Genomic DNA, 12,101 nt, shown 5'->3' on the forward strand with positions numbered 1-12,101 from the left:
TACTACCAATATTGCATTGGGTGTACACACTTTTGTGATATTGTTCCTAATATCCCTAGAGGGAGAGGATGATATTCCTCCTTATATTGCAGGGGGAGTACACCCCCTTGTGATATTGTTTCTAATATTTATAGAGGGAGACTATGAAATTACTGTCAATATCATAGGAAGTGTACAACCCCCTGTGATACTGCTCCTAATATACCACAGGAGAGAGGATGATATTAACCCCTATATTGAAGAGGGTGTACACCCCCCCATGATATTGTTCCTAATATCCAGGTGGGGACAGAATGATATTACTCCCAATATCGCAGAAGGTGTAACCACCACCTGAGATATTGTTCCTACTGTCCAGGGGTGGAGAGGATGATATTACCCCCAACATTGGAGGGGGTGTACACCTCCCTTGTGACATTGTTCCTACTATCCAGATTTGGAGAGGGAGATACTATACCCAATATCGCAGGGGGTGGACATCCCTTCTGTGATACTGTTTCTAATATCCTTGGGGGAGAGGATGATATTACTCCCAATATCGCCAAGGGCGTGCAACCCCGAAGATATTATTTCTAATATCCAGGGGGGAAGAAATATATTACTGCCAATATCTCAGGGGGTGTACGTCCCTCCTGTGATATTGTTTTTAGTATCCAGTAAGACAGAGGATTACATTAATTCCAATAATGCAGGGGGTGTATACAACCCCTGTGATATTGTTCCTAAAATAAAGGGGGAGAAAGAATGATATTACTTCTGATATTGCAGGGGATGTACACACCCTCTTGTAATACTGTTCCTAATATCCACGGGGAAAGAGGATGATATTACTTTCAATATCTCAGGGGGTGCACACCTCCCTGTGATACTGTTTTTAATATACATGGGGGGAGAAAATGATATTACTCCCATTATCGCACGGTGTGTACACCCTCTTTGGGATATTGTTCCTAATATTTTGGGGGGAGAGGAAGATATTACTCCCAATATTGCAAGGGGTGTACACCACCCCTGTAATAATGTTTCTAATATTTAGGAGGAGAGAGGATATTACTCCCAATATCGTAGGGGGTGTACACCACTTTTGTGATATTGTTCCTAATATCGAAGTGGGGAGACGATGATATTACTATCACGTAGAATGTACACTCCCGCTTTAATATGGTTCCTGCTATTTAGGAAGGCAGAGGATGATATTACTCCCAATATTGTAGGGACCCTACATCCTCACGTGATACTGTTTCTAATATCCAGAGAAAGGGAGGATATTACTCTCAATATCGCAGGGGGTGTACACCCCTCCTGTGATACTGTTTCTAATATTCAGGTGGGGAGAGCATGATATTATTCCAATAACACAGGAAGTATACATTCCCCCTGTGATACTGTTCCTAATATCCAGAGGGGAGAAGGATGATATTACTCCCAATTTTGCAGGGGGTGTACACACCCTGTGATATTGTCCCTAATATGCCTGAGGGGAAAAGATGATATTACTCCCAATATCCCATAGGGTTACATACTTCCTGTGCTATCGTTTTTAATATCCAGGGAGGAGAGGATGATATTACTCCCAGTATCGCAGATGGTGTACACACCCCTGTGATAGTCTTCCTAATATCCATGGGGGGAAGGAATAATATTACTTTCAATATCCCAGGGAGTGTACTCATCAATCTGATATTTGTTCCTAATATCCAGGAGGGGAGAGGATGATATTACTTCAAGTATCACAGGGGGTATACACCCACCCTGTGATATTCTTCCTCATATCCAGGGGAGAGAGAGAAGATGATATTACTTCCAATATTGCAGGGGTGTACACTCACCTGTGATACTGTTCCTAATATCCAGGGTGGGAAAGGATGACATTACTCTCAATATCGCAGAAGGTGTACACAATCCCTGCGATACTGTTTTCAATAAGCATGGAGGGCGAGGATAATATTACTCCTGATATCTCAGGGTGTGTACACCCACCCTGTGCTATTTTTCCTAACATTCAAGGGGGAAGAGGATGGTATTACTTTCAATATCGCAGGGAATGTACAAACTTCTGTGATCTTGTTCCTAATATTCAAATGGGGAGAGGGGATATTACTCCCAATATCGCAGAGGATGAACACCCCCTCCTGGTGATACTGTTTTTAAAATTTAAGTGGTAGAAAATGATATTACCCCCAATATTGCAGGGGGCATCCACACCCCCTGTGATATTGTTTCTAATGTTCGGGGGGGAAGAAGATGATATTACTCCCAATATTGCAGGGGATGTATGCCCCCTTGTGGTATTGTTTTTTATATCCAGGGGAAGAGAGGATAACATTACTTTTAATATTGCAGGGGTTGTACATCCCCCCCGTGATATTGTTCCTAATATGCAGGAGGGGGAGATTATATTACTCCCAATATCACAGAGGGTGTGCACCCCCCTGAGATATTGTTTTTAATATCTGGGGGGGAGAAGATATTACTCCCAATATCGCAGGGAGCCTATACACCCTCTGTGATATTGATCCTAATATCGAGGTTGAAAGTATATGATATTACTCACAATATCACAGGGGTGTACACCTCCTCTGTGATATTGTTTCATATCCAGTAAGGGAGAGGATGATATTAATTCCAATATTGCAGGGGGTGTACACACTTCCTGTGATATTGTTCCTCATATACAAGGAAGGAAAGAATGATATTACACCCAATATCGCAGGGGGTTTACACCCCCCTTTGGGATAATTGTTCCTAATATCCACAGGGGAAGAGGATATTACTTCCAATATCGCAGGGTGTGTACACTCCCAGTGTGATATTGTTCCTAATATCCATAGGGGGAGAAAATGATATTATCCCAATCGCGCAGAAGGTGTACACCTTCTCCGTGATACTGTTAATATCCAGGGGCATAGAGGATGATATTACACCCAATTTCACAGGGTGTGTCCACCCCCGATATTGTTCCTAATATCCAAGAGAGAGAGGGTATTACTTCTAATATCGCAGTTGGTGTACACTCCCACTGTGATATTTTTCCTAATATCCAGGTGGGGAGAGAATGATATTACTCTTAATATCGCAGGATGTGTACATTACTCCTTTGATATAGTTTCTAATAATTAGGAGAGGATGACAATACTCCCAATATCACAAAAGGTGTACACCCGTTCTGTGATATTGTTCCTAATATCAAGTAGTGGAGAGCATAATGTTACTCCCAATATCGAAGGTGTACACACCCTCTGTGATATAATTTTTTTAATATCCAAGGGGGAAAGGCTGATATTACTCTCTATATCGCAGAAGGTGTACATCCCCCATGTGATGTTCTTCCTAATATCCATGCAGGGAGAGAATGATATTACTTTCAATGTCGCAATGGGTGTACACATATTTGTGATATCGTTCCTAATATCCTGGGAGAGGATATTACACCCAATATCGAAGGGATTATACATCCCCCTGTGATATTGTTGCTAATATCCAGGTGAGGAGAGAATGGTATTACTCCCAATATCACAGGGTTTGTGAACCTTTTTTGTGATATTGTTCCTAATATCCAAGGATGGAGAAGATGATATTACTGTCAATATTACAAGGGGGTATACGTCATCCTGTAATTTTGTTTCTAACATCCGGGGTTGGGGAGAGAATATTACTCACAGTATTTCAGGATGTATACAGCCCCCATGTGATACTGCTCCTAATATCCAGAAGGTGGAGGAATATAATACTCCCAATATCACAGAAGGTGTACACCCCCATCCTGTGATATTGTTTCTACAGTCCAGGAAGGCGGAGATGATATTACTCCCCATATCACACAGGGTATACATCTCCCCTGTGATATTTTTCTTAATATTCAAATTGGGAGAGGGTTATATTATGCTCAATATCACAGGGGGTGTACACTCCCCCTGTGATATTGTTCCTAATATCCAAAGCAAAAGAGGATGACTTTACTCTTAATATCACAGGGGTTGTACTCCGCTCCCCCTGCCCTGCCCAGGGATATTGTTCCTAATATCCAGGGAGCAAGAGAATGATATTACTCCCAATAGCGAAGGGGATGTACACCTTCCTGTGATATTGTTCCTAATATCTGGGGGGGGAGAAGATATTACTCCCAAAATCACAGGGGGTGTACACCCCCACTCTGCAATATTGTTCCTAACATCGAGCAGTGGAGAGGATGATGTTACTCCCAATTTCCGAGAAGGCATACACTTCTTCTGTGATACAGTTTCTAATATTTAGGAAAGAGAGGATTATATTACTTCCAATATCACACGGGGTGTGTACCTTTTCTGTGATATTTTTCCTGATATCAATGGGGAAAAAGGATGATATTACTCCCAATATCACAGGAGGCGACACCCCCTTGTGATATTGTTCCTAATATCCAATGGGGGAGGCAATGATATTACTGTGAATACCGCAAGGAGTATTCCTTCTGAAACGATTCCAAAAAACTGAGAATGAGGGACTCCTCCCTTACTCATTCTATGAGGCAAGCATCATTCTGATACCAAAACCCACCAAAAACACACACAAAAAGAAAACTTTACATCAATATCCGTGATGAAAATAGATACAAAAATCCTCAACAAAATACTAGCAAAAGGAATCCGGCACCACACCAAAAAGCTAATCCCCATGATCAATTAAGCTTTATTCCACAGAGGCAAGGTTGGTTCAATATAAACAAATCAATAAATGACTCGTCACATAAACAGAACTTAAAAAACACATGATCATCTAAACAGACACAGAAAAGGCTTTCAATAAAATTCAATATATCTTCATGCTAAAAATCCTCAACTAGGCATCGCAAAAACACACCTCAAAATAACAAAAGCCATCTATGACAAACCCACAGCCAACATCAGACTAAACAGACAAAAGCTGGAAGCATTCCCCTTAAGAACCAAATGAGACAAGGATGCTTGCTCTCACCATTCCAGTTCAACATAGTACTGGAAGTCCTAGCCAGAGCTATAGGCAAAAGAAGGAAATAAAAGACATTTGAATAGGGAAAGAAGTCAAACTATCTCTCTTTGCAGATGACATGATTTTTATACCTAGAAAACCTCAGAGTCTCTGCCCAAAGGCTCCTAGATCTGATAAACAACTTCAGGAAAGTTTCAGGAACCAAAATCATGTACAAAAATTAGTGGCATTTCTATATGCCAATAATGTCCAAGTGAGAGCCAAATCAAGAATTCAATCGTATTTGCAATAGCCACAAAATAACAATAATAAATAATAAAATACCTAGGAATACAGCTAATCAGGAAGGTGAAAGATGTCTACAGTGAGAATTACAAAACACTGCTGAAAGAAATCAGAGACAACACAAATGGAAAAACATTCCATGATCATGGATAGGACGAATCAATATTGGTAAAATAGCCATGCTGCCCAGAGCAATTTGCAGATTCAATGCTATTCCTATCAAACTACCAATAACATTTTTCACAGCATTAGAAAACAGTATTCTAAAATTCATATGGAACCAAAAGAGAGCCCAAATAGCCAAAGCAATCATAAGCAAAAACAACAAAGCTGGAGGCATCACACTATCTAATTTCAAACTATACTACAAAGCTATAGTAACCAAAACAGCATGATACTAGTACAAAAACAGACACATAGACCAATGGAACACATTGGAGAACCCAGAAATAAAGCTGCACACCTACATCCATCTAATCTTAGACAAAGTTGACAAAGACAAACAACGGGGAAAGGACTGCCTATTTAATAAATGGTGCCAGAATAACTGGTTAGCCATACCCTAAAGATTAAAACTGGGCCCCTTCCTTTTACCATATACAAAAATCAACTGAAGATGGACTAAAGAAGTAAATTAAAACTCAGAACTAAAAACTCTGGAAGATAACCTAGGAAACACCACCCTGGACATCTGCCTTGGGAAACAAAAGAAACTATCAAGAGAGTAAAAAGAAAACCTACAGAATGGGAGAAAATATCTGCAAACTATGCATCCGACAAAGGTCTAACATTCAAAATCTACAAGGAACTTAAACAAATTGACAAGCAAAAAAAAAAAAAAAGGTTCCAAGATGGCCAAATAGGAACAGCTCCAGTCTACAGCTCCCAGCATGAACGACGCAGAAGATGGGTGATTTCTGCATTTCCAACTGAGGTACCAGGTTCATCTCACTGGGGCTCATTGGATAGTGGGGTCAGGACAGTAGGTGCAGCCCACCGAGTGTGAACCAAAGCAGGGCGAGGCATCACCTCACCTGGGAAGTGCAAGGGGTCAGGGAATTCCCTTTCCTAGCCAAGGAAAAGGGGGGACAGATGGCACCTGGAAAATCGGGTCACTCCCACCCTAATACTGTACTTTTCCAATGGTCTTAGCAAATGGCACACCAGGAGATTATATCCTGCACCTGGCTCAGAGGGTCCCACGCCCACGGAGCCCCGCTAATTGCTAGCACAGCAGTCTGAGATCGAACTGCAAAGTTGCAGCGAGGCTGGGGGGGGGTCTGCTGCCATTGCTGAGGCTTCAGTAGGTAAACAAAACAGCCTGGAAGCTTGAACTGGGTGGATCCCACTGCAGCTCAAAGAGGCCTGCCGGCCTCTGTAGACTCCACCTCTGGGGACAGGCCATAGCCAGACAAAAGGCAGCAGAAACCTCTGCAGACTTAAATGTCCCTGTCTGACAGCTTGGAAGAGAGTAGTGGTTCTCCCAGCACGAAGTTTGAGATCTGAGAACAGACAGACTGCCTCCTCAAGTGGGTCCCTGACCCCTGAGTAGCCTAACTGGAAGGCACTCCCCAGTAGGGGCAGACTGACACCTCACACTGCCAAGTACCCCTCTGAGACGAAGCTTCCAGAGGAACAATCAGGCAGCAACATTTGCTGCTCACCAATATTCGCTGTTCTGCAGCCTCCGCTGCTGATACCCAGGCAGAGTCTGGAGTGGACCTCCAGCAAACTCCAAAAGACCTGCAGCGGAGGGTCCTGACTGTTAGAAGGAAAACTAACAAACAGAAAGGATATCCACACCAAAACCCCATCTGTACGTCACCATCATCAAAGACCAAAGGTAGATTAAACCACAAAGATGGGGAAAAAACAGAGCAGAAAAGCTGAAAATTCTAAAAATCAGAGCACCTCTCCCCCTCCAAAGGAATGCATCTCCTTGCCAGCAATGGGACAAAGCTGGACGGAGAATGAATTGTCGAGTTCAGAGGAGAAGGCATCAGACAAACTTCTCCAAGCTAAAGGAGGAAGTTCGAACTCATCACAAAGAAGCTAAAAACCTTGAAAAAAGATTAGATGAATGGCTAACTAGAATAACCAGTGTAGAGAAGTCCTTAAATGACCTGAAGGAACTGAAAACCATGGCACGAGAACTATGTGACGAATGCACAAGCTTCAGTAGCCGATTCGATCAACTGGAAGAAAGGGTATCAGTCATTGAAGATCAAATGAATGAAATGAAGCAAGAAGAGAAGTTTAGAGAAAAAAGAGTAAAAAGAAACAAACAAAGCCTCCAAGAAATATGGGACTATGTGAAAAGACCAAATCTACGTCTGATTGGTGTACCTGAAAGTGATGGGGAGAATGGAACCAAGTTGGAAAACACTCTGCAGTATATTATCCAGGAGAACTTCCCCAACCTAGCAAGGCAGGCCGTCATTCAAATTCAGGAAATACAGAAAATGCCACAAAGATACTCCTCGAGAAGAGCAACTCCAAGACACATAATTATCAGATTCACCAAAGTTGAAATGAAGGAAAAAATGTGAAGGGCAGCCAGAGAGAAAGGTCAGTTTACCCACAAAGGGAAGCCCATAAGACTAACAGCTGATCTCTCTACAGAAACTCTACAAGCCAGGAGAGAGTGGGGGCCAACATTCAACATTCTTAAAGAAAAGAATTTTCAACCCAGAATTTCATATCCAGCCAAACTAAGCTTCATAAGTGAAGGAGAAATAAAATCCTTTACAGACAAGCAAATGCTGAGAGATTTTGTCACCATCAGGCCTGCCCTAAAAGAGCTCCTGAAGGAAGCACTAAACATGGAAAGGAACAACCAGTACCAGCCACTGCAAAAACATGCCAAATTGTAAAGACCATTGATGCTAGAAAGAAACTGCATCAACTAACGAGCAAAATAACCAGCTAACATCATAATGACAGGATCAAATTCACACATAACAATATTAACCTTAAATGTAAATGGGCTAAATGCTCCAATTAAAAGACACAGACTGGCAAATTGGATAGAGTCAAGACCCATCAGTGTGCTGTATTCAGGAGACCCATCTCATGTGCAGAGACACACATAGGCTCAAAATAAAGCGATGGAGGAAGATCTACCAAGCAAATGGAAAACAAAAAAAGGCAGGGCTTGCAATCCTAGTCTCTGATAAAACAGACTTTAAACCAACAAAGATCAAAAGAGACAAAGAAGGCCATTACATAATGGTAAAGGGATCAATTCAACAAGAAGAACCAACTATCCTAAATACATATGCACCCAATACACAAGCACCCAGATTCATAAAGCAAGTCCTTAGAGACCTACAAAGAGACTTAGACTCCCATACAATAATAATGGGAGATTTTAACATCATTAGATGTTAACATTAGACAGATCAATGAGACAGAAAGTTAACAAGGATATCCAGGAATTGAACTCAGCTCTGCACCAAGAGGACCTAATAGACATCTACAGAACTCTCCACTCCAAATCAACAGAATATACATTCTTCCCAGCACCACATCACACTTATTCCAAAATTGACCACACAGTTAGAAGTAAAGCACTCCTCAGCAAATGTAAAAGAAGAGAAATTATAACAAACTGTCTCTCAGACCACAGTGCAATCAAACTAGAACTCAGGATTAAGAAACTCACTCAAAACCACTCAAATGCATGGAAACTGAACAACCTGCTCCTGAATGACTACTGGGTACATAACAAAATGAAGGCAGAAATAAAGATGTGCTTTGAAATCAATGAGAACAAAGACACAACATACCAGAATCTCTGGGACACATTTAAAGCAGTGTGTAGAGGGAAATTTATAGCACTAAATGCCCAAAAGAGAAAACAGGAAAGATCTAAAATTGACACATCACAATTAAAAGAACTAGAGAAGCAAGAGCAAACACATTCAAAAGCTAGCAGAAGGCAAACAACTAAGATCAGAGCAGAACTGAAGGAGATAGAGACACAAAAAACCCTCCAAAAGATCAATGAATCCAGGAGCTGGTTTTTTGAGAAGATCAACAAAACTGATAGACTGCAATACTAATAAAGAAGAGAGAAGAATCAAATAGATGCAATAAAAAATGATAAAGGGGATATCAACACCGATCCCACAGAAATACAAACTACCATCAGACAATACTATAAACATATCTATGCAAATAAACTAGAAAATCTAGAAGAAATGGATAAATTCCTGGACACATACACCCTCCCAAGACTAAACCAGGAAGAACTTAAATCCCTGAATAGACCAATAACAGGCTCTGAAATTGAGGCAATAATTAATAGCCTACCAACCACAAAAAGTCCAGGACCAGACGGATTCACAGCCAAATTCTACCAGAGGTACAAGGAGGAGCTGGTACCATTCCTTCTGAACCTATAGCAATCAACAGAAAAAGAGGGAATCCTCCCTAACACATTTTATGAGGCCAGCATCATCCTGATACCAAAGCCGGGCAGAGGCACAACCAAAAAAGAGAATTTTAGACCAAAATCCTTGATGAACATTGATGCAAAAATCCTCAATGAAATATTGGCAAACAGAATTCAGCAGCACATCAAAAAGCTTATCCACCATGATCAAGTGGGCTTCATCCCTGGGATGCAGGGCTGGTTCAACATACACAAATCAATAAATGTAACCCAACATATAAACAGAACCAAAGACAAAAATCACATGATTACCTCAATAGATGCAGAAAAGGCCTTTGACAAAATTCAACAACCCTTCATGCTAAAAACTCTCAATAAATTAGGTATTGATGGGACGTATCTCAAAATAATAAGAGCTATCTATGACAAACCCACAGCCAATATCATACTGAATGGGCAAAAACTGGAAGCATTCCCTTTGAAAATCGGCACAAGACAGGGATGCCCTCTCTCACCACTCCTATTCAACATAGTGTTGGAAGTGCTGGCCAGGGCAATTAGGCAAGAGAAGGAAATAAAGGGTATTCAATTAGGAAAAGAGGAAGTCAAATTGTCCCTGTTTGCAGATGACACAATTGTATAACTAGAAAACCCCATTGTCTCAGCCCAAAATCTCCTTAAGCTGATAGGCAACTTCAGCAAAGTCTCAGGATACAAAATCAATATGCAAAAATCACAAGCATTCTTATACACCAAATAACAGACAGAGAGCCAAATCATGAGTGAACTCCCATTCAAAATGGCTTCAAAGAGAATAAAATACCTAGGAATTCAACTTACAAGGGATGTGAAGGACCTCTTCGAGGAGAACTACAAACCACTGCTCAATGAAATAAAAGAGGATACAAACAAATGGAAGAACATTCCATGCTCACGGGTAGGAAGAATCAATATCGTGAAAATGGCCATACTGCCCAAAGTAATTTATAGATTCAATGCCATCCCCATCAAGCTAACAATGACTTTCTTCACAGAACTGGAAAAAACTACTTTAAAGTTCATATGGAACCAAAAAAGAGCCCTCATCGCCATGTCAATCCTAAGCCAAAAGAACAAAGCTGGAGGCATCACGCTACCTGACTTCAAACTATACTACAAGGCTACAGTAACCAAAACAGCATGGTACTGGTACCAAAACAGAGACATAGATCAATGGAACAGAACAGAGCCCTCAGAAATAATGCTGCATATCTACAACCATATGATCTTTGACAAACCTGACAAAAACAAGAAATGGAGAAAGGATTCCCTATTTAATAAATGGTGCTGGGAAAACTGGCTAGCCATATGTAGAAAGCTGAAACTGGATCCCTTCCTTACACCTTATACAAAAATTAATTCAAGATGGATTAAAGACTTACATGTTAGACCTAAAACCATAAAAACCCTATAAGAAAACTTAGGCAATACCATTCAGAACATAGGCATGGGCAAGGACTTCACATCTAAAACACCAAAAGCAATGGCAACAAAAGCCAAAATTGACAAATGGGATCTAATTAAACTAAAGAGCTTCTGCACAGCAAAAGAAACTACCATCAGAGTGAACAGGCAACCTACAGAATGGGAGAAAATTTTCGCAACCTACTCATCTGACAAAGGGCTAATATCCAGAATCTACAATGAACTGCAACAAATTTACAAGAAAAAAACAACCCCATCAAAAAGTGGGTGAAGGACATGAACAGACACTTCTCAAAAGAAGACATTTATGCAGCCAACAGACACATGAAAAAATGCTCATCACTGGCCATCAGAGAAATGCAAATCAAAACCACAATGAGATACCATCTCACACCAGTTAGAATTATTAAAAAGTCGGGAAACAACATGTGCTGGAGAGGATGTGGAGAAATAGGAACACTTTTACACTGTTGGTGGGACTGTAAACTAGTTCAACCATTGTGGAAGTCAGTGTGGCAATTCCTCAGGGATCTAGAACTAGAAATACCATTTGACCCAGCCATCCCATTACTGGGTATATACCCAAAGGATTATAAATCACACTGCTATAAAGACCCATGCACATGTATGTTTATTGCGGCACTATTCACAATAGCAAAGACTTGGAACCAACCCAAATGTCCAACAACAATAGACTGGATTATGAAAATGTGGCACATATACACCATGGAATACTATATAGCCATAAAAAATGATGAATTCATGTCCTTTGTAGGGACATGGATGAAACTGAAAACCATCATTCTCAGCAAACTATCGCAAGGACAAAAAACCAAACACCGCATGTTCTCACTCACAGGTGGGAATTGAACAATGAGAACACATGGACACAGGAAGGGGAACATCACACTCAGGGGACTGTTGTGCGGTGGGGGGAGGGGGGAGGGACAGCATTTGGAGATATACCTAATGCTAAATGACGAGTTAATGGGTGCAGCACACCAACATG

This window comes from Symphalangus syndactylus, chromosome 3, assembly GCF_028878055.3.
Source record: "Symphalangus syndactylus isolate Jambi chromosome 3, NHGRI_mSymSyn1-v2.1_pri, whole genome shotgun sequence".
Lineage (NCBI taxonomy): Eukaryota > Metazoa > Chordata > Mammalia > Primates > Hylobatidae > Symphalangus > Symphalangus syndactylus.